Below are 24,855 nucleotides of genomic sequence, written 5' to 3' on the forward strand. Positions count from 1 at the left end.
TCTCCTCCAATACTTTAGTGTCCACCTGTTTGTTCTCTTTTCTAGGTGGAGAAGGTGGGGGGGGAGTCTGAGTCACGTTAGAACATGACGGGAGCAACAGCACTCCCACATAAGCCTCCTGGCCCTGGCCTGGGGTTTTACAGAATCTCAGTACCAGTGGAGAAGGGAAGGAACGAGTTTCATTTATTGTTACGGGGTGGCCATAATGCTTCGATACACAACTCCTTCCCTTTTCAAATTGGCACCAGGGCTCCCTGGCTCCCTGTGTCTGTCCAAAGCTACATACAGTATATTTGCTTAGGAGGTAGTACAGGGGACCCGGAGTAGCCTATCTCACTCCCTTGCACATGCATGCACGGAAATTATTTTGCCATTGTTAGACAGGCTCCTGCCTCCTGTAACATCACAAGGCCCCACACTATGATGTCACAAAGACCCACCCCATGCCATTTGGCCCCAAGGGAAAGATGCTCCCATGGCAGCTCTTGGCAGACAAGAAAACATTTCAAAACCATTTCTGAAAAATACTTTTATTGGTTTTTGAAAAGAGGCTAAACAGGTACGTATCCTGTCCCTCAGCAGAGACAGTCTGGTTTAGCTCCAGCAGGATGCCTGCACTGTGGTCCCTAACGTCATCACCCTGGGAAACAGGAAGCTCCTGGCCCTGCAAAACAAAGAGAGAAAACAACACCAACTAAGGGGCGAGGTCATCCACGGCCATCAGCCCACTTCAACCCAGGCACATCCACCGGCCTCTGTTCTGGCAACTTAATCCCAAAGTACCGCCTGCCAACATCCACTGGCTTTCACCAGGAAGACCCACCCATTCATCTCTTCCACTCTGCTTCTGAAGCCAGCCTCCGCCAGCTCCCAAATACTTGGGTCACACACACACCCCGGCAACATCCCACAGAACGCCAGCCAGCCCCATTCACTCCACCACTCATCCACCGATATCCACCAACCTTCCACCAGCTGATTTCGGGAGGCTAACTTCATCTGCTAACCTCTGCCAGCTTCCGTCTTGCGACATCAGCCAGCTTTTTCTGGCAGATTACACCAGCTTCAGTCTGCCAACGTCCACTGACTTTCCCCCGGTCTGTCGCCGACATCGGCCAGCTTCAAGCCCAGATCTCCACCAGCTTCAAGCTGCTAACTCGCAAGGCCACTTAGCAAGTTCAATAGAGAACTTGCCTGGTTGAGAAGGTCTGTGTCCCCAGCAGCCACTCTCTTGCTGGACTGCTCTCTGGCCACTGTCCTCTCCTCTGGTCTCCTGCCTTGCCTCTCAAACCTCTTTTATCTTCAAGCAGAGAGGTGGGGCCTCTGTGATGTCATAAAGGCCCAGGAGCATGTGGTGAGTTGCCAAGGCAGCAGCACCAGCAGCCCTCTCAGGATTGGCTGACTCCTGGTGATGATGTCAACAATCCCTCTGATTGTTAGAGCAAATCTCCCTTGTTTGGCCTTAGGGTTTTGTTCTAGGCTGGTGCTCAGAAGAGTTATTTTTGGAGGACCAACCCCCAGAATCCTCCATCCAGCATGTACACCAATAAGAACATTTTAGAAACTGAGAGCTCAGGGGAAAAAATGAAAATAATAAACAAGTAAGGAAGGACACAATCACACAAATGTAACCCTTGACCCACGGTTGCCTCTTTTTAGACATTTTTTGCCCCTGCCATGAAAGAGATATTATCAGTGTTATAACATGGGTTAGGGAAGCTAGAAACTAATTTTCAGATGGGATTTGTAGTCATGAAATTAGCCAGAAAGAATCCATCTTCTGTATGCATGTACTGGAAATTTCCAGATGCAGTTTTCTTCACAGACGCTAGCATCCTTATCTGGTCTCCAGGGAGACGAGGCCTAGTGGAGAGACTAAACATTCCAACACTAGAATGAAAACCAGCACCTGTATCCCATGGGAAAGAAAGGTGGAGAGAGAGAGACTTTTTCACATCATGGATTCCTACTGGGAATAATAACATCATGGACTATTGCCGTTCGGATTTCCAGAACAGTTGGTATGGTATTCATGAACTATGAATGCTTAGATGGACTATGGACTATGGAGTTCACGAAATTCTTTAAGATGTAGTTTTTAGAATTAGCTGGAGGGGAAGCATGTCTTTCCTATTTTTCACTTAGTAAGTTTGTTATTTTTATTTTTCTAGCAGGAGCTAGTTACATTTCTAATTGGTTAGTTATGGAAATGTTTCTGATTGCATTGCTTTTGCATAAACTGAATTCTTTCAAATCTTTATTTTTCTAATAAAACAAATATCTTATAAATCTGGAGTTTGACCTCTTGAACAGAATAACTGCTACAATTACTCAATTGAATTACTTAATTGGATTTCTTACAGGCCACGGAATAACTACCTTGAGTCCAATATTTTCCTGAGTACTAGGAGTTTATAATATCCCTGGGACTCACTATTATATTTTGGTTTTCTCTGATTAAAAATCGGGTCAGACTTGGTGAAAGGGTGTAGTGGGGCGGCCTTGGGTGAAACAGGGACTCATTTTGCCTAATTTAGGAGCACACTAATCCTGAATACTCTCTGTCCCGTGCAATCCGTTTCTCTTAGGAGAAAGGGCTTTGCTCACAATCAGGAGTTCATAATTTTTAAAGGTGTTTTAAACACATGACAGTTTTATTATAGCACCCATGAAGTGTTCAAAGATGCAGCTGTGTTTCAAAGATGCTCCCAGCCTTTGGAACTCCCTCCCACTAGAGGCCAGGCTTACATACTGGTGTTGAATTTCAATTGCCTTGGCTAATGGAAAGGTCCCAGGGAGTGTCTTGGTCACATGCCTGGTCATGTTCCTGATTGTGCAACTAGGATATACTCTAGCACTTCATCAATTAGCCTCAACTAGCCATGGCAAGTTTTATTATGCCACCCATGAAGTGTGTTCATAAGTCGAGGCACCACTGTAATAATAATAATTTGTTTTCAGAACTGGAATTGCAACAACTAGAAAAGGTAGCAAAAGAAAAATCAACACAGAATAGTGACCATAGTATAGAAGACAAATGGAGGGGAGAGGTAGACACAATAGTGGAAGAAAATGTAGTTTTTCATTTTTACTGCTTCATACTCAATTACTTTAGGGGAAACAGTTTTCTTGGGGCTCTGGAGGGAGGGAGGGAGGGAGGGAAGGAGGGAAGGAGCCAAGGGCGAGGGATGGATCAATATGTGCACCATGGTCCATGATAAATCTAGTACTGGGGGAAAAAAACACACAACTGTGGTGCTCTCTTCCCTTGTTGATGCCCTAAGCACATGCTCACTTTGCTTAATGGTTAATCCAGAGCTGAGTAGGGGCATGAACTGGCACAGGGAAAGCCCTACTGGAAAAGGAAGATCCCTAAAGCAAAAGGACAAACGTACAATGAACTTTCTTCAAAGCCCTCTTCTTCCTCCAGACCAGAGTTGCTGGTGCAGTGCCTTCGCCCTGAGAGGCTCCTGCCCAGTTTGCAAAGGACCAGATAGCTGCTCTCCTTGGGTGAAGCCAAGATTTGGAGTGGATCTCCAGTTCCTTCCAGCTAAGTGAAGGAAGCAGGAGATCTGCCTTTTTTTTTTTTTACAAACTTGGTGGGGACCTCCCTCTTGCCTTGAGGCCCTAAACACATGATTATTTTACTTAATGGCTAATTTGACACTTTTACAGATGATTGCAGGCAAAGTATTGTTTCCCAATATAATCTTTATAATAAAATAAACTATTTTTTAATTTGGTTTTTTTTTGTATGTGTGTGTGTAGAAGGGGCCTCCTTCTGGCAGGGCCCCCTGGGGCAACTGCCCCATTTCCCCCTTAGTCCTGGCCTAGAGGGTAGGGTTAGGCTTAATACCTGCTTTTTCCAGGTCACATCTCCATTTGCGCCCTACAGTGTTCAGAGAGTGGCTGACATATCACTATGACCTGATAGATTTTCTACATCAACTGGTACCTTATCTGGGCAACATCAGCTGGATCTGGGGAACTGCCTCCACATTAAAATTTCCACAATATCTGTGTTTTGAAAAATGTGTATGTGTATGCGTATGTAGGTATATGTTATTTGTTGCTAATACCCCCCCCAAAAAAACGGATGGCAATAATGGCAATTGTATTGGCCATGTCGTGGCTTTCAATCTGTTTATCCCAGCAGTCTCAAAGAAATAGCTTCTTCAAATTGCATCTGGGCCTGTTAATCTGACATGCTGGAGGTCTACCGGGATATCAGTTTTCCCTCCATTCCTTTCATCTTCAGAAGCAGGCCCTATCAGAGGTGCAAAATCTCTTCTTATCTTTTATCAGCCCTTGACTTTTATCTTAAACAATTCAGTTTTCAAGTGTCTTCTCTAGCGAGAATAGCATGAACACTTATTATGCTCTGGTAGAATAGGATATAAGGGCTTACTGCTTTTTTCTATTTCAAAGAAAGAAAGAAAATCGCTTTTCAAGGCTTGAAGGAGACTCCTGTGGTGGAATCTTGAAGTGAAAAGAGGACCTGCTTCATAGATAGGCAAAGAATCTTGTGACTTAGAAGTACCTGAAAATCGCTTACAAGCTGCATTAATGAGGATTGTGTTTCTCGGAAAGTCCTCAAGGCAAGAGAATAAAAACATTAAACACTTTGTTTAATGTAAGCATCTTAAGGAACTGGACAAAGACGAGAGGGATTTCCACAGCATGACTAACTTAGCACAGCTGTATTTTAAATGCCGCAATAGGGCAATACTTTTGTTAAGACCCACTAATAAAGAGTTCTTCAGAAAGAAATGTGTTCTGGGGAGGCGGAGCTGGGTATGGTGGACAACCCAAATGGTCTGCAGCCAATAAGAGCCATACAAAGATCTGTAGACCTTTGCACCCTAATCTACAGTGGTGCCTCCACTTACGACCATAATCCATTCCAGAAGATGGACGTAACTTGAAATGATCGTAAGTCGAAGCATCGTTTCCTGCAGGAATGCACTGAAATGCAATTAATCCATTCTGGCCAAAAAAAAAAAAAAATCACCAAAAAAAAGTCACTGCAAGACTCATTGGAAACACGATTAATCCCTTCCGGCCGAAGGGGGAGGGGGAGAAAAGCAATCAAGCAGGCAAGACCCAATGGAAATGCAGAGAACACAAACGGAGCAGATCAGAAATGCACAGAGAACAAAGGAAAAAGCAAGGGAGGCATGCAGGACCCATCAGAAATGGGGGGAAAAAACCCAAAAAGCAACCAAACCCCCCAAGAACCATTGGTAATGGGGAGGAAGCAAAAAAAACAAAAAAAACCACCCAAGACCCATCAGAAATGGGGGAAACCCCTCAAAAAGCAACCAAACCGCCCAAGACCCATCAGAAATGCGAAACAACAACAAAACAACCCCCCAAGATCCATCAGAAACGGGGGGAAAGCAACAAAACCCCCAATACCCATCGGAAATGGGGGGGATCAAAAAAACAAACAAACCCCCTCAGGACCCATCACAGCACAGAAACATAACCCCCAGCTCAAAACCACACTGCAAAAACACCCAGAACAGTTTTTAAAAAGCAGAAAACAGCACCTTACCATACAAGGCACCAAAGCCTCCCTGCAAACACACACACATGCTCTCAGAAGTGGAAGGAGGCAGTCTGAAGCCTGCAACAACGATGCACACTCTCTAACTGCTGGGGCGAAAGAGCTACAAAGAAGCAGCCTTGTCGCCACCTACAGTTAGAAATTTGAATTTCTCACCTTTCCCCCCGCCTTTTTCTGTTTGTAAGTGGAAGCTCCGGTCACAAGCAGAAGAAAAAATTTGCGGCCGGAGCTGGTCGTACCTTGAAATGGTCATAAGTAGGGACGTTTGTAAGTTGAGGCACCACTGTAGTTTGTAACTGCTCTGTATGAAAATTGAGATATTTTTTTTAGATTTAAGTAGATCAGATCATAAACAGTGCAAATGAAATTTCAGATTAATCCAAGGGCTCTTGTGACAAATAAATAATCATGCCTACCAAGGCCAGTACAAGATACCTTCCCGCCCAAGGGCAGCAAACAGTGCCCCTAGCGTCCCAAGTCCAGGTGCTACAAGTGTATATTGGCTAAAACCAACCCAGTTATTCTGGCACATAAGACAGAAAAGCCACAAGCATCTCTCCCCATGGACAGTAAACAACAATTTGCTGCCCTTTCCTAACATGCCCAAAATCTGCTACTTGAAGAAGCCATCTTGCTTGTTTGCTTGCTTGCTTGCTTGCTTGCTTGCTTGCTTGCTTGCTTGCTTGCTTGCTTGCTTGCTTGCTTGCTTGCTTGCTTGCTTGCTTGCTTAATGTGAGGGCCTGGCTCAATAGCTATTCCTACATTTTAACATCAAAGCCGTTTACTTGGCAATATTAGGTTTCTAGGGCTAAAGGCTGTAACTGAAGGAATTGTGATGCTTCCCCGGGTCTTTGGTGGGGAAGCAAATTGCAAGGCAAGCAATTTGGAGAAAAAAATTATGTGTGTAGGGGGGGTAGTGATTGTGGTTGTAGAACCTTGGTGCCCATCATCACCATTTCCTAACTTGCATTTGGGTATATTTGCTGCCCTCCTGGCCATCAAAGAATGACCATTTCCTCTAGGTCTAGATTGTCATATTATCCAGTGAGCTGGGTTCAACCAGATTCTGGGTCCATTTTACTCATCTTCTTCTTTCGACCCTTTCCACAAACAGCTGGCCAAGAAACAATTCCAGCCCCCGACTCTGCCCTACCTCTGTAATATTATGCAGGCCGGTCCGCTCTAGAGTTTTGGCCTTGAAATCTCCAGGAAAGGGATGTTGCCAAACCCTACCTTGGAATGCAGGGGCAGGGAACAGAAGTGAAAAATGAACACACCAGCCCTTTTATTGGTAAAGGTGGGGCATTTATTTTAGCTAATTGTGTGACTAAAGTATGAATACAAGCCAAATAACATGAGTATTACTGAGTGCTTGAGGGACATGTAACAATGGCTGGTAGGTCATTTTCCAGTTTTAGGATCTCTTAACTGGGCAAGTTCATTCTTTTTCAAACAGTGCAACACGCACATTTTGCTCATCTCTAGTCATGCCATACCCCAAATACTGTACCTCATATCTTGATACCACCAGATCATTCCAAGTAATTGCCCAATAACGTAATTCCATATAGGTTGGGATAAGCAACTTCTAATCTTTTAGATGTCATTGGATTGCAACTCCCATCAGCCCCAGCCACCATTGATAATGATTAGGAACCATGGGAATTGTAGTCTAGTATCAACTCAAGGAGGACAATTGATTGAAGTCCACAATTGCTATGGCCCACTGGGGGACAAGCAGGCTCAGCCAAGTATTCAAGCTGCCGCTCCAGTGTCATACTGTTTCCTCTAGTTCACCTTCATGTCCTGCCCAAGCCAAGAGGCAGAACATAACAGGACTTACCACTTGGGATGTTGGTCCTCTGCTTCAAACTAAGTTCCTGTGATAATACATAAAAGGCTGCCTAATCCCCAATGGTAAGCCACTACACATGAATAGTTTGCAGTGGGAATAACACAGGCCAGTAGACACATGATGGTCATATTTTGCACAGTAGTGGGTCCCAAAGGTGGGCAGCACAAGGCATTAGCCAATGCCCTTGTGGCACCTTCCACTCTCCCACTGGGCAACCAGAGTCAAAAGGAAATGTCCTTGTGAGTGGGCAGCTGTAGGAGCGGCAGAGGTGATTTGTATGGCATGCACAACACCTGTTTGGACCACAGTCTGCCTAGGAACAACAGTGAGGAAGAAGTAAAACTTTATTCAGGTCATTTGTTATAAGAAGGCATGTGGCTTCCTGCTTGATTGAATTTTATCACATAGGGCACAGTTCAGGAACCTGTCAAAACTCATTTGCTGATCAGTTGGGAGTGGGGACTACCTGAGAGCCAATGTTGTACAAAAGGTTGCAGGTTAGATTTAAGTGCCCTAGATTCAAATCAGAAGTAACACGACTTGTGCAAAATGATGGGTTTGCAGTTTTGTTGTGTGGATCTTTTTAGGAGTAGAAGCATGGGGCAGGCTGTTTGTGGTCTCATCCCCATAGTGGCTTTATCCCGTAGTGTTCTAGCTTTGCTCCGTGTCATTCTGGATTTTTTTGTTGCAGATTTGAATAAATCATCTTTGTATTGGCATCCACTTATAGGCAGGGTTTTTGTTGCTGGATATACTAGGAGGTGCTGGGTCCTTCTGGTATTGCCTGTCCACACACATCTGGAATAATCCCCTGAGATTTCATTCCCAACACACATGGCTGCCCCCTTTTGCCCATCTTCTCCACCCTCTCCCCACCTAATTCATTCTTGCATCCCTTCTCTCCTCGTTTTACCATCCCACCATTTTTGCCTGGATGCTTTTTATATATATTTATAGTTTTCAGTTTTGTGCTGTGATGCAAAGGGATCATATTTTCTTTTTTTAAAAAAAGATTAAAAAGTAAAATGCAGGAACAGCTTGTTTTCTCTATTCTTTTGTTGACTACTTCACTCTCTTCTCCTTTTACCATTCTCAGTCCTGTAAGTTTCCATCCCAATGCATTCTAATTTTTATATAGTTTTCATTATTGTGCTATGGTGCAAAAATGATTACACTAGAAACAAATAAAAAAGCAGAATTCAGGAGCACATGATAGCATCTCATCCCTCTCTACAGCAACTTCATGCTTTTCTGCCATTCCTCCTGGTTTTACCCTCCTACCATTCTGAAACCTTCACATTTTGCTCTTTTTTTCACACTCATGCTATGGTGCAAAGCTGTTAGTTTTTTTTTTTTAAAGGAAGAACAAAGGAACAGCTTATAACCCAGGAAAACGAAACAGAGGCATAACTAAGATATGGTGGGATGGGGGGCAAACTGGTCAACAGAAAAATGTCCATAAGGAAACATCATCAAATGACAAATGTCCACAAAGTGTATGGACCAGCATCCATCAACATTGCAGTGGGGTCCACCCCAGCTGATCCTGCACTGCAGCAAATTGGAGCAAAGCAAAAGAAAAATATGTTCCCACTCAGGGGAGTGTAAATAACCCTTTGAAAGCAAAAGGGATGTTGTCCTATAGTTTCAGCCTCATATTGTGTGTGTCTACCAGTATCCACTATTACTATCATGGGTGCAAGGAACTCTGAACAAATGCTTAGTGTGGATGGATCCTGTATCTCTGAAAATTCAACATCCAGAAAAATATCAAGTATCCCTAAATTAACAAAGCAAGCAATTTAAGCAGAAAATATAATTTAAAACAGTTCTATAGTAACTGTATTATAATTATTATTATTTTAAAAAAACTATAGTATGTTCCTTTAGACCAGCCATTCTCAGTGGGGGTCATCTGGAGGCCCCTGGTACATTTGAAGGGGACCACAGACTGGAAATGATTCTTCACACACTACCTTATAAGGTTCCTTATGTGACCTTGACCTATACAATTCTGATTCAGCCAATATTTCTTTCACATTCCATTTATTGTTGTGGTTAAAAAAAAAGTTTGAGAATGGCTGTTTTAGACAGTTGTGCTTTAGCTCAGATTGTGCTGTTAAACATTGCAAATGCATCATGTTTTTAATTTAGGTGTTTATATTTGGCCGTAGGTTCCCTGAAACAATGGTTCCCAAACTGTGTACCCTGGCACCCCAGAGCACTACCAAATCCAGCCAGAGGCTCTGTGAAATCCCCTCATCCTTCATAGGCCAAGGCACAACGAGAGGAAGATGAGGCTGGCTTTGATTCATGGCCAGGCCTGACCAACAGTGCATCACAGGAAGACAGCTAGGAATTATAGGCATTCAAAGTGCAAACAGGGTGAGGAAAGGAGTGGATGTGAGGTGGGTGCTGCGGACAGAGCAGAGAGTAAGAAACAGTGTGCTTAAAGGAGGTATGTATGTGTGAAAGAACGAGAGAACTCCCTAGGGGCAGATGGGATAGGAGAAAGGGTGAAATGTCTGTGGGAGAAGAAGTCATCAGGGGAAAGCCAGACGTCCCCCTCCCTTCTCCCACCCCCACCCAAAGTATTGTATAGGGCAACCACGGCCAATGGCCTGTAAGCCAAGAGAGCCACAAATGGAAAATATTTGGGAACCACTGCCCTAAAACAAAACAAATTGTAGTTAAAACTGTGTATTTCACCACAGGAATATGCTCTGTTAATATCATGTTGGTCTCAAAAACACCCAAATAATTATCTTTGCTCTCAAAGATACGTGCTGAAGAAAATACTTCTACCCAGTCTGCAGGTGATAAAATCAAGCATTCAAACCCACAGCTAATCTATAGTTAAGGATACATGCCTTTTCCACTTGAAAATCAGTGAAAACCTTGTTCTAAAGGCAAGTTGGAAACTGAATAGTAATTCAAATTCAATAGTATCATATTCAGGACCAAAGATACCATTCAGAACTACCACAGGCGGCATGTTCCAGGCATTGCATTTTTAGTTTTGCATGCAGAGACATTTTGAAGTGTATGTAAGAATCTTTTCTTCTCAAAGCTGCAATGAAGACATAAACATTGGACTTAAAATTCAGGCCTTAAAATTACTGAGAAAAAAAAAAGAGTGAAGCCATTCAAATTTAAACTGCAAGTGTTCCTGCTAAGTAAGCTGTTACCCGGCAAGAATGCAGTGTGTTTCTTTTTTGAAATCTGTCTGTGAGCCTGGTTACAGTAATGAAAAACAACCTATTTAAATTGGGTTTAGTGTGTTTTGAATCACTGTTAAAAAAGGGGGTGACTATATGATGCATGTGTAAGTGCAGATTAATTTGACAGGGACTTGTATTATTTGGAGCAGCAGTGAGGTTTCCCTACTCCTCCACCTGAGGACCATTTGTTTCAACATGGATGTGGAATTGATTTCATTTAAATTAATTCACCTTCTGTGAATGTATCAGTTGAATTAATTTTTATCGAGCCCTGCTCTCTGTGGGTGCCACTGCCGCAGCTTCACCCCCAAGGAAGACCTGGGTCTTTCCAGCTGTTTGTACTCCACAAAATAGCTCATCAGCACCGGAGACAAGCTGGAGAGGCTGCTCCCCAAGCATGCTGGCCAGGCAGCCAGCGGGAGAGACATTTCCCTCCTTGGCAAGCAACATCTCTGGTCAGTTTCAGCCTGTGTCTCCTTCTTCACTCCAGCTGTGTGTGGATGTGCTTTGTTTCCCTGCTTAAAAAAAAAAAAAAACCTTCTCTGGCCAGTTTCAGTCCATGCCTCTCTCCTTTGCCAGGACTGTGTTTGTGTTTCCCTCTTTGTAAGGCAAGTCCTGGCAACAGAAACTGGTTGTTCATTATTTGCCTCTTCACTGGGAAAAGGGAACTAATTACACTGGCCGAAATCTAGTTGCTCAACCCAACTAGAACAGACCCATGGAGTCAACTTGTGTAAATTCTATTAATTCAATTATTTTAGCTGGTCCCAGCAACTAGATTTAGACCAAAGTGTTTGTATTTTACCTAGTACAATAGGACAACCCCACACACAGCTGCTGGATCAGCATCCACAGATTCACTTGTCTGTTCCCTGAAAAATTAAATTAAAAAACACAGAAATACATATTTATATGTTTTTCCACAATGCATTTACGAGGGAGCCAGATATAATGCTATATAGAGTGTTCAGTACTTCTGCATTTTTTTGGTATCCAAGGGGGGAGCTCGCAACCGATCCACTGTGGATACCACAGTCCTACTGTACTGTAGAACTACTTTTATAATATGTTTCATATGTATAAAAACCTGAGGACTCACAGAGCCTAAACTATGGGAACTGCCCATTACCTTGCTATCACTTTCCTAACCATGATTTTCAGACTCAGAAAGTTCATTTTTACCACAGATGTCACACACTATTTTAATTGCCATTTTTGGAAAAAGGACAAATTACTTCCTGCAGAGACTTTCTGTCTTTCTCAGAACGTGGTTCCCACATGCTTAGCAGCATTTAGCCTCAAGTAGACAATCTTAACAGGAATGGCTGCTTTCTCAGTACAGTACAGTGACAAAGCTGAATTGCGTACTTCTCCCTCACAGGAATGGAACCAGATTGTCCTTCCAAGTACACTTGAAATTGATTGATTGATTGATTAATTGATTGGTTGGTTGGTTGGTTGGTTGGTTGTATTTATATCCTGCCCATCTGATCAATTGATCACTCTGGGTGGCTGAAACTGCTACATACCTTAAAAGTTGATAAACTGGATGACTAAAAAAGTAAGAATGTACCCATGTGGTTCTGCTTGTTTTCAATATGTAATTTAACAAGCATAAAGACAAAAACATATATAAAGTACATAAGAAATGTAGTGACACAAAACAATTATATAAAACATGTTTCCTCATTGGGACCATTTGGAGACATAATCAGACTATTTATAGTTTATGCAAGCAATCTGGACATTTAAAACACAGGGATTAAGAAGGAAGCTCTATTAGCACAATTTCATTTACACAGAGATACGCAAGAGCCCAAAATTAAGTTAGATAATTCTTTTCAATTATGTTCTATAGCTAGACTGCCTGATAATGAAAGACTGACCTGTTCAGACCGCAATTGTTAACCTACCATGAGAAATGTCATGTCACTTCCTTCAGGCTCCTTATCTTCAAACTGCATTTGGTCCATACAGGCCTTCAAATAGAGGAGTTCTTGAAATGGGGACTGGCTTATGACAGCTGTCCAAAGAGCCAATTTTATCGCTGAGAATCTCCAAAAGGTAACATGAAATGGGGAACACAAAAGAGACACAAAACGTTTGTGCACACCTCTTTCATTAGCGTAAGTCATCCATGTTTTAGAGGCTCTCTTTCGGGAATCGGGAAAGAGCATGAAACATGAGAAGTATTTTCCATATTTTCTGAGTCTCTTCTGAATTTTCATCAAAATACAAGAGCCCTGTCCCTATAGCTGAGCACCCCAGCCTCGGCTCATTCTTCCTATTTGAGGACTCCACACAGGAAGAATTTTTGCTGCCTTGGCCTTGAATTCTCCACTCACTTCCTGGTTTTTCAGTCCTCCTCCTACTATCCTCCCATTGTCTCTGGGGTAAAAAGCAACCATAAAATTCCTATTTAGCTGCAATACTATTTGCATCAAAAGTCTAGAATAAATCTCGCTGTACTATACATGGTACCCAGTGTGGCAACTCCAGACCTACTGGAGTATACCACCCTGTAATTATGCTGCCACCAACCATTCCCTATAAGGAGTCACACAGACCAGGAATGGATTTTAATAAATAAAAGAACAAGGTTTATTGAAACAACAAACAGGGTAAATAAAAGAATCAGGTAGATAGGAAACTGTAACATGGCATAACCCCAATCACACACATACAACAGCTTGGTTCCCACGGAACACTTTAAGGTAACACACAGACCCTGAACCTATCAGTTCTGGCTACCTAGAAAGAAACCTGAACCTATCAGGTATGTACTAACTGACAAACAGTTGTACCCAGTCTGACACACAGACTCCAACTCCTAACTCTAAACTTCTCCACATCAGCTCCAAATATATATACAGTACAGCTCCTCCCCCCTGATGTCCCGCCTTCCACTCCCCATAGGATGGAACTTTCCCTCCAAACCCATGACAGACAGGTACCATCAGTGCTGTATGTGACACCTCCCCTCTTTATAAGTTGTTTTGCGGGGGAAAAGCTAAAGTGCTTTTCTCCAAAAAACAACCAGGATCAAAACACAAAAACAGTTATACATTATAACACAATCCCATAACCCATACTTACTCACTCTAGGTCAAACATATCAATTATGCATTTAAACATTAATATTTGCAATACATTAAGTTACCTTTATTAATACAAACCAAGCCTGTTCAATAAACAGGTACATTTAACTTTTGGTCACCAAAATATACATAGTCCATGGTTTCTTTGCCGTCTTCACTCGTCGGGTCTTCTTGACAAGGCGTCAGCAACACAGTTCATTGACCCTCTGACCACCTTCACTTCGAAGTCAAAATCTTGCAGGTTTAAAGCCCACCTCATAAGTTTACTATTATGGGTTTTCATTGTCTTTAACCACTGCAGTGGTGAGTGGTCAGTGCACAGAACAAAATGTCTTCCCCAGATGTAAGGTTTGGCCTTCTGAATTGCGTATACTATGGCCAGGCACTCCTTTTCCACGGTTGCCAAATGTCTCTCACCTTTCTGGAGTTTCCTACTCAGGTAGGACACTGGATGCTGGTCACCATTTTCATCCTCCTGGCAAAGAACTGCTCCTACCCCGCTGTTAGACGCATCGGTGTAGATGATGAACTCCCGGTCGAAGTCGGGAGCACGCAGCACTGGATAATGGATGAGCGCCTCCTTCAACTTCTGGAACGCCTCCTCACAGTCGCTGGTCCACGGGATGCGGTCATCAGTCTTCTTCCGCGTCAGATCGGTCAGCGGAGTCGCTATCTCGCTAAACCTCGGGATGAACTTTCTGTAATAGCCCACCAACCCAAGAAATGATTTGACTTTTTTCTTGGTGTTGGGTCTGGGCCAATCACGAACGGCTTCTATCTTGGCCTCTAGGGGTTTGATCACTCCTCCCCCTACTATGTGACCCAAGTATTTTATTTCTGGGCTACCCAGCTGACACTTGCTTGCCTTTACTGTTAGCCCTGCTGCACTTAACCTCTGCAGCACTATCTCCAGGTGTTTCAGGTGATCTTCCCAGGTATTGCTGAAGATCCCTATATCGTCAATGTAGGCCACAGTAAAGTCACTGAGCCCTGCTAAGGTCTGGTCCATCAGCCTTTGGAATGTGGCTGGTGCATTTCTGAGACCAAAACTAAGGACTCTAAACTCATATAGACCGAAAGGGCTGCAAAATGCGGTCTTTTCCTGATCCCTGGGATCAATCCTTAATTGCCAGTAACCCTTTACTAGGTCCAACGATGAAATGAACCGACAACCCCCTATGGTTTCAATCAGGTTGTCTAGCCTGGGCATTGGGTAGGCATCAGGAGTGGTTACGCGGTTTAATTTCCGGTAATCTACACAAAATCTAATGCTCCCATCAGGCTTGTCCACCAGGACTATCGGAGAGGACCAAGGACTAGAAGAGGGGACGATTATGTTCTCCCTAAGCATCTCGTCCAGCTCCTTCCGCACCTTGTCCCTATAGGGTCCCGTCACTCGGTATGGGGATACTGCTTGCGGGGTTGCATCCCCTGTGTGGATCCGATGCATCATTCCCTTCACTATCCCCGGCTTATTTGAAAAAACCTTATGATATTTCATGAGCAGCACTTTTAGTTCTTGCTGCTGGTCTTGGGTGAGTGCAGGACTGATCTTCACCTCATCTGGGTTGTATTTCACTTCCCCTCTACCCTCCCAGAAGGGTAATTCAGCTTCCTCACTCTCAGCTGCTTTTATCGCAAATAAAACCCTCTGTTCCCCTCTGTAGTAGGGTTTCAGGGCATTCACATGTACCACCCTCCGTGCTTGGTTTTCCTCCTGTTCTATAAGGTAGTTCAGATCTGACATCTTGGAAATGACCCTGTATGGTCCTGCCCATTTGAGCTGCAGTTTGTTCTCTTTGCAGGGCCTAAGCCAAAGCACTTCCTCCCCTGGGTTAAAGTGCCTCTCCCTGGCTTTCTGGTCATACCAGGTTTTCTGTCTGACCTTCTGAGCTTGCAGGTTTTCTGCTGCTAGCTCTAGGTTTCTCTTCAGGTCATTCATTAAAGTGTCTATATACGTCACAACATCTTGTGGGTCATCCTGGGTGATCTGCTCCCAATTTTGTTTGATTAAATCAAGTGGACCTCTTACTTTTCTCCCAAACAAAAGTTCAAACGGACTGAACCCGGTACTGGCTTGGGGCACTGATCGATAAGCAAACAAAAGGGATTGCAGCTTCTGGTCCCAATTGTTTGGATTCTCTGCCAAGTAAGCCCTAATCATGCGCATCAGAGTCCCATTGAACTTCTCCGTTAACCCATTACTTTCGGGGTGATAGGCAGTGGTTTCCTTGTGTTTAATTCCACAGATTTGCCATAACCGTTTCATGAGCTTTGATGTAAACGATGTGCCCAAATCTGTAATTATTTCTGAGGCAAATCCCATCCTGGACATATACCCCACCAAGGCATCTGCCACTGTGTTAGTTTCGATGTTAGTCAAGGGAATGGCTTCGGGGTACCTCGTGGCATGGTCCACAATGGTGAGAATGAACCGGTTCCCCCTCTTTGTGGCCTTGGGCAAAGGTCCCACAATATCCACTCCTATACATTTCAACGGGGTGTCAATCACAGGCAAAGGGCACAACTTCGCTTTGGTCCTGTCACGGTTATTCCCCTGCCTCTGACACACATCACATTGTTTACAGAACTCCTTGATCTGCTTCCCTATTTCAGGCCAGTAAAAATTTTGTGTGATTCTCTGCTGTGTTTTGTTCACCCCTAAGTGCGCAGCAAACATGTCAGAGTGCCCCCTTTGTAAGATCATGGGGCGATACTTTTCAGGTACCACTAGCTGACTTCTTATCCCATCTCCCCCTTTTGAGATATTCATCAGGGTCTCTCTATATAAAATTCCCTTTTCCTCGCGAAATCTCGCTGGGGTTTCAGGTGTTAGCTGGGTGTCTGTCACCTTTTCAAAACACTTTCGGAGAGTGGCGTCTGCCTTTTGCTCTTGGCCAAATTTGCTGTCCGTGGCCAAGGTTTCTGCCACGGCTTCGGGACTACCCTCATCTGCTTCAACCTCGGGCTCTTCAGTACCCCCCTGAACTGTCCCCGTGGTAGCTTGTGAGCGTGTAATCACTAGCACCCGTTTCACATGTTCAGCCAGGTCATTTCCCACGAGCACGGCTGCTGGCAGAGTCGATGAAATCGCTAGCCGCCAAACTCCCCTCCAGCCTTGAAAGCTCACAGGTACCTCAGCTACTGGCAGTGAGATCACCTGCCCCTCAATCCCTGCCACCTTCAGGCTCTCATTTGGGATTATATACTTCCTAGGAATAATGTCTGGATGGCACAGGGTCACCTGGGAACAAGTATCCCTTAGCCCCCTATACTGATGGTCAAGTATTCCTACGTCCACCCCTGCGGTCTCAAACAATTGTGAATCTGTCCTCACTAGTAAGCAGCGCTTGACCTCCACAAGAGGACCATTTTCCCCAGCCTGATCAGCAGATGTAACAGGTCCAGATTGATTAGCCATGGCAACAGGCTCCCTCAATGGCAAGGAGCTTTGCTCTGTCTGGACACAGAACACAGCTTTTGGCTTGGTTCCACTCAAATCATGAGGCAAATTTCCTTTTAGCTGCTTTAATTTCTCACACTCTGAGATTAGATGGCCCTTTCCTTGACAGAAATAACATTTTCTGCTGTATTTGGAGTCTTTCTCATCTGGTTTTGGTTTTCCCTCCACAATCTGAGGTCTTGGTGGTTTCATGTCTGAGGGCTTCCCTTCAACATGGGCCCCTCCCCCTTGCTGGTTTTTCCCTGGTCCCTGAGAGTACCTGCTGTAGGTTTCTTTGGGCTTACCCACAGTTTTCCCCTCAGCACCTAAGGGCTTCCTTATTTGGGAAATAAAATCTGCGATCTCTGCCGCTTCTGTCACCGATTTAGGTTTCCTCTCCCTCACATGGAACTTTAGTTCCCCATGCAGGACTGAATAAAATTGTTCCAGCGCTATCAGGTCTTTGAGCTGCTGGAAGGTCTCTGTCCCCTCCTGAGACAGCCATTTCTCTAGCAACCTCACCAGTTGGGCCCCCACTTGGGTAAAAGTCTGCTCTGGTTTTTTTGTGAGTGACCTGAATCTTTGCCTCAGCTGTTCCGCATTTATCCCATGTCGGGCAAACACCAGTTTTTTAAACTCAGCGAAGTCCTTCAGCAGTTCCACTGGCATCTCTGCATAGACTTCTGCCAGGCTGCCACTGATTAAAGATCGCATAATGGTCATCTTCTCAGTTTCCCTTACTGAGAAGTCCACAAACGCTCTTTCCACGAGGGAAAAGAACACCTCAGGGCAATCTCCCTTGTGGTACACAGGGAATTTCTTCAGGTCAGTTTTAGACAGGCTGCCTTCCCCATTCCCTGGGTTCCCCTCATTATTATTGTTATTCCCATTTCTACTCATTATCTCCAGCTTCTTCAGCTCAAACGCCATTTTTTCTAACTCAAATTGTCTTTGTTTCTCCCTTTCCCTTTCCTGTTTCTCTTCCCTTTCAAACGCCATTCTTTCTCTCTCTAATCTTTCTTCTTTTTCCATTACTAATTGTTTCATCCTAAATTCATGCTGTTGGGCTAGGAGCATTTTTCTGAGTTCTGAGGTCAGTTCTCCTGTGCTCTCATCCTGCACTGAGCCAAATTCCTCCTCAGAACCTTGGTCTCCCTGTGGTTCTTTCACTTCCCCCATTTCTGCCATTTGGCTTCTAGTCAAGGGCATAATCCCCCCAGAACAGGCTGCCTTCAAAAGTCAAGCCTCAAAATAAAATGATGACTTTTTTCCTTTTGCCTCAGAAACAGCCTTCTATAGACTGCTGCTGTTCCTTCAGCACCAACTTGCAACTGTTGCCAGGCAGAATTCACCCCCTCTGCTAGGCCTCTCAGCAGACAGGCTAGATCACTGTTACTTCACGCAGCTTTGCCTCAGCCCTTTCCCGCCAAAACAGGTTGCCTCAGAACTCCCTAATCTAGTCCCCCAATCTGAGTTTGCACGTTCTTCCACTAGCCTACCTCCCCGTGAGGTAAGCCTAGAAGATTACCTACGCGCCCTCAGATTTTCCCTGACTAGACCCCCCTTGCTCTGGGCACACTTGCCAAGGCTTTGCTGGACCACTGGACAACTGGACCAGTCGTATCCCACACGCTGGACACCAATCAATGTGGCAACTCCAGACCTACTGGAGTATACCACCCTGTAATTATGCTGCCACCAACCATTCCCTATAAGGAGTCACACAGACCAGGAATGGATTTTAATAAATAAAAGAACAAGGTTTATTGAAACAACAAACAGGGTAAATAAAAGAATCAGGTAGATAGGAAACTGTAACGTGGCATAACCCCAATCACACACATACAACAGCTTGGTTCCCACGGAACACTTTAAGGTAACACACAGACCCTGAACCTATCAGTTCTGGCTACCTAGAAAGAAACCTGAACCTATCAGGTATGTACTAACTGACAAACAGTTGTACCCAGTCTGACACACAGACTCCAACTCCTAACTCTAAACTTCTCCACATCAGCTCCAAATATATATACAGTACAGCTCCTCCCCCCTGATGTCCCGCCTTCCACTCCCCATAGGATGGAACTTTCCCTCCAAACCCATGACAGACAGGTACCATCAGTGCTGTATGTGACACCCAGTTAAATGCTTCCATTTTGCTCCCACGTTGGGAGGCCAGGCTTTGCTGTGAAGTGTCCATTTTGACCTGAAAAGTGTATCCACTTCAGTGGGCAGCCGACTTATCCTGGGAGCAGAGATGCTTGTCGTAAGGGTTTATAGTAGGAGAGAACTTTCACCTTGTGTGTAAATTTGCATTTGTGGTTCTGCTTATTTTAGTCCTCTTCCTGGATCTAGAGAGATCATTTCTTGCAGCAGTCACTGTCACTGTAAAGGAGGAAGGGAGAAGGGCACAGCATGGCTGTTTTTAGAGAAGGAAACTTGTATGGCAAGATATAACCACAGATTTCCCAAATGGATAGCTTAGCCCTGAGTTTAGGAAACAGGCAAGATGTGCAGGAAATCACTAGGACAAGCCTTAATGTTTCCTGGTTGGTTATTTATGTTGTGTATTCAGGAGAAAACATTTTTTTAAAAAAAATGTGCTATAACATTTTAGACATACAGTTATTCAGGGCATATACAGTATGTATTGATTGATTCACTAAAACTATAGCATCACACTTTGTTTTCATTCAGCAAAATGTCTTTCATTTCATTATGATCCTCAAAGCCCTTAGTAATTTAGTAGAAAGAAAAAGTTTAAATATTCTTAGTCCTTTACAATTGAAATTTCAGAGGCTAAGCTATGTATGATCTCCATAATACTTAACTTTAAAAGGCTCTTTACATTCCCTGTGTTTTTATTTTACTTATGCTACATTGCTTTGTACACAGTTTCTTTCTGGTCCTGCAAATTAACTTACAAAAGATATATGCAGCCCAATTAAAAAGAAGACTTATTATACTCTCTGTCTAATAAGGTGTTTGTTGGTGGTGTTTTTAAAGGACTGTTGTAAACATTTTGGGCTTTAACTATCTGTGCAATCTATTTTGCTGCTGTTTTCAATGTGTTTTAGATGCAGCTGCATGCAAAGTAGATATAGAAATTTTAATATATCTAGAGGTTTACCGTCAGCCATGCCCATGAGTCTGGCATACCCAGTAGGGTTTGTTTATTTATTAAATTTTCTCTTGTGATTTGCACACCTTTGCGGAAATTGTTTTAAAATTCCAATCAGTTTCAGATGGGCCTGACTAGACAGCTTCAAGAATTGCCTTCTGGGATAAGGCCCAAGATTCATTGGGCATATAAAACTCATTTTATGGTACTTTGGTGCCAGGCCATTATATTTATCATAGAATCATAGAAAAGTGAAGTTGGAAGGAGCCTGCAAGGCCATCAAGTCCAATACCCTGCTCAACGCAGGAATACAATCAAAGCATATCTGCCAGGTGATTATCCAAGTTTTTCTTGAATTTCTCCAGTGTAGGAGCACTCACCAACTCCCAAGGTAACTGGTTCCATTGTTGTACTGCTCTAACAGTTAGGAAGTTTTTCCTGATATTCAACCAAAATCTGGCTTCCTTTAATTTGAACCCATTGTTGAGTATCCTGCACTCTGGGATGATCAAGGACAGATCTTCCCCCTCCTCTATATGACAGCCTTTCAAATATTTGAAAAGTGCTATCGTATCACCCCTCAGTCTTCTTTTCTCAAGGCTAAACATGTCCAGTTCTTTCAGCCTTTCCTCGTAAGGCAGGTTTCCAGCCCCCTGATCATCCTTGTCACCCTCCTCTGAACTTGTTCCAATTTGTTAGCATCTTTCTTGAAGTGTGGTACCCAGAACTGGACACAAACTAGGTGAGGCTTAACCAGTGCTGAATAGAGGGGGACTAGCACCTTATAGCATTTGTCTTTTTTGTAGCCATATCACATTGTTGGCTCATATTTAGCTTGTGATCTACGACAATTCCAAGATCCTTCTCACTTGTAGTTTTGCTGAGCCAGGTATCCCCCATCTTGTAACAGTGCAATTGGTTTCTTTTTCCGAGGTGCAGTACTTTGCACTTATCCCTGTTGAATTTCATTCTCTTGTTTTTGACCTAGTGCTCCATCCTATCAAGGTCATTTTGCATTTTGTTTCTGTCTTCTAGGGCAGCGGTCCCCAACCTTGGACCTCCAGATGTTCTTGGACTTCAACTCCCAGAAATCCTGGCCAGCAGAGGTGGTGGTGAAGGATTCTGGGAGTTGTAGTCCAAGAACATCTGGAGGCCCAAGGTTGGGGACCACTGTTCTAGGGTATTAGCTATTCCACCCAATTTAGTATCATCTGCAAATTTGACAAGCATTTCCTACACTCCCTCATCCAGGTCATTAATAAAAATATGGAAGAGCACTGGGCCCAGGACTGAGCCTTGGGGTATCGAACATGTTACCTCCTCTCAATTAGAGAAGGACCCATTAATCATCAGCCTCTGAGTATGATTCTGTAGACAATTCTGTATCCACGTGACACTTGATCACACCTAGTCAGCTTGCTAATCAGGATATCATGGGGCACTTTGTCAAAAGCTTTTCTGAAGTCAAGATATACAATGTCTACTGCATTCCCTCTGTTTATCAAGGAGGTGACCTGATCAAAAAACAAGAGGAAATTAGTTTGGCAGGATTTATTCATGACAAATCCATGTTGGCTTCTAGTTATTACTGCATTGCTTTCTAGGTCCTTGCACAACGACTGCTTTACTATCTGTTCCAGAATTTTGCCTGGGATTGATGTCAGGCTAACTGGCCTATAGTTCCCAGATTCCTCTTTTTTGCCCTTTTTGAAGATAGGGACAACATTAGCCCTCCTCCAATCCTCTGGCACCTCACCCGTTTCCCATGATTTCAAGAAAATAATGTATAGCAGTTCTTCACCCAGTTCCTTCAATACTCTCAGATGCAGTTCATCTGGCCCTGGAGATCTCAACTCATTCAAGGTGGTAAGCTACTCCAAGACTATGTTTTTATCAATCTCCAGCTGCAATCCTGTCCCCCCCCACCTGCATTTTCAATTTTTTTGGAAGTTCATAGTCTGTTTTATGGGAAAGGACTGAATTAAAATAGGAATTGGGCACCTATGCCTTTTCTTTGTCCTCTGTTATCATTTCTCCATCTCCAGGTGCCACTATGTCTTTTGTTTGTCTTTTACTACTCACATACCTGAAGAATGTTTTTTTATTGCTTTTAGTGTCTCTAGCTAACCTCAGCTCATTCTCAGCTTTTTCCTTCCTAATGCCATCCCTGCATTTCCTTGCTACTTGTCTGTACTCATCCTTGGTGGCCTGGCCTTCTTTCCACTTTCTGTACATTCCTTCTTTGGTTTTTAGGTCTTCCCTGAGCTTTTTGTGAAATGAGTGCAATTGTACGGTATTGGAGCATTCTTTGGCACTGCCCGTCTTTGGGATTGGGATGTAGACCCAATTCTAAAGGAAATCAACCCTGAGTGCTCACTGGAAGGACAGATCCTGAAGCTGAGGCTCCAATACTTTGGCCATCTCATGAGAAGAGAAGACTCCCTGGAAAAGACCCTGATGTTAGGGAAGTGTAAAGGCAAGAGAAGAAGGGAACGACAGAGGATGAGATGGTTGGACAGTATCATTGAAGCTTCCAACATGAATTTGACCCAACTCCGGGAGGCAGTGGAAGACAGGAGGGCCTGGTGTGCTCTGGTCCATGGGGTCACAAAGGGTCGGACATGACTTCATGACTAAACAACAACAACAACAACGAGCTTTTTGTGAAGCCACACTGGCCTTTTTAGCCATCTCTCACCTTTTTTTCTTGTTGGAATTGTTTGGAGTTGTGCCTTTAGAATTTCTTTTTTTAGAAACTCCCACCCTTATTGGACTCATTTTCTTGTTAGGATCTCCTGCCATGGGACCTTGCTTATCTTTGGTCTAAGATTATTAAAATTGGCTTTTTAAAAATCCAGCAGAAACTACACTCTGCTTTAGTTTCCTTTGAAATCAAGAATTCTAAAAGGACATGTGCAAAGAAAGTGCAAAGAAAATGTATTCTGCACAGACGTCAGTTTTGCTGATATCAGTGACACTTTTTAAACACAGCAAGTATATCACAGAGTAAGTCAGGCATGTTTGTAATCTTCATACATAGATGATGAGCACACATTTGTTGCATTATAGCGTTTCTGCTTGTTTCTCTTAATCTCACCCAAAATAAAGTAGGATTTTTAGCTTTTCCTTTGAGAATTCATTGGAATTTCACCCACTTCCCACAATGTATGGGATTTTTTCAGCTCTTCCCTTTTGATCATCCATATTAAAAACTTCAAAAACTCTGTTGAAGTTCGCCTCCAGGGGCTTCTTCGAAGTGCTTGATATGGATGGTCAAAAATCTCACATTCATGAGTTTTCCTCTTCTCCTTCCCCCAGGCCAGTTTTTATCCTGAGCTTAGTTTTGACTTTTGATCATAAAATTCTGACTTGCAACTCAGAAAAAAATTGCTCCAAACACAGATTCTCTGAGATAGTAATTTAAAACCACTTTCTTTCATTTTCCATCTCTCCCCTGATATTTTGATTATGAATCTCCAGCCATTCTCTGTTGTTATTGTAGAAGTAAGGGAAGCATCAAATCTTTGCCCATGTCCTTTACAGTATTAAAAAAGCAAGAGAAACAAAACTATGGTCTGTAATAGCATCTTTCTGTAAAGGACTGAGAAAGCTAGTTTCCTTCTCTGTAATACTTGTAATTGCTGCCACCAACTGTTGTAATTTTGCTGATTTTTTATAACGGGTATTCTTAAAACATCCTTTGAGCTGTATTGGTGAATTTAAAATATTCAGTTCTACTTCAGATATAGACACAGACATAGATGCAGATATATATATAGCCATCTCAAGGAGAGCAATTGGGAGATATAGAAGATGGGTGGCTGTTGGAAGTACAAATTTGTTTAATTTAAATTGCTTAATATATTGTTTGTTTTTTGTTCATTTTCAAAAATATAGCAACAGAAACAGAGCAGATCACTCTGAAAAGTTAACACATTTATCACACTGACCAAGAAGTCAAGATTGAAACCATCTTTAGAATGCTGCTAGTGCCTGACCTTGCAGCAAAGCTGATACATCAACAAGTACTCATATAGCCAACTGCAGCAATGTCCTGCAATGGTTTCAGCAGCCTAGGCAGGAATAGTATAAAAGTCACAAGATATCTCACTACATAAGTCCTGGGTGAAATGAAAGATTTGCATTGTCATTTCTAGCTAGGATACATATTCTCATTTTATGTTCCCAAAACAGATGATGCTGTGTTGCCTCCCCTACCCAGGGTTGTAGCCATTTGTATCTTCCCTGTTCACACAAATGTTTTGTCCCCACACCTTAACACAAATCCAGAAAAAGCACAGATACTGTCACATAGTCATGTGTGTGAAAAAGAAAGTACACCTTCTTTAAATTCTGTGGTTTCACATATCTGGGCATCATAAAAATCATCTGGTCCTTAGCAGGTATGAACATTAGGTAAATGCAACCTCAGATGAACAACGGTATACGACCTATTACACCATTTCATGATTTATTTTACAAAAATAAAGCCAAAATGGAAGAGCCATGTGTGAAAAACGAAGTACTGGAGACCTGACAAGAATCAGAT

This window comes from Pogona vitticeps, chromosome 1, assembly GCF_051106095.1.
Source record: "Pogona vitticeps strain Pit_001003342236 chromosome 1, PviZW2.1, whole genome shotgun sequence".
NCBI lineage: Eukaryota > Metazoa > Chordata > Lepidosauria > Squamata > Agamidae > Pogona > Pogona vitticeps.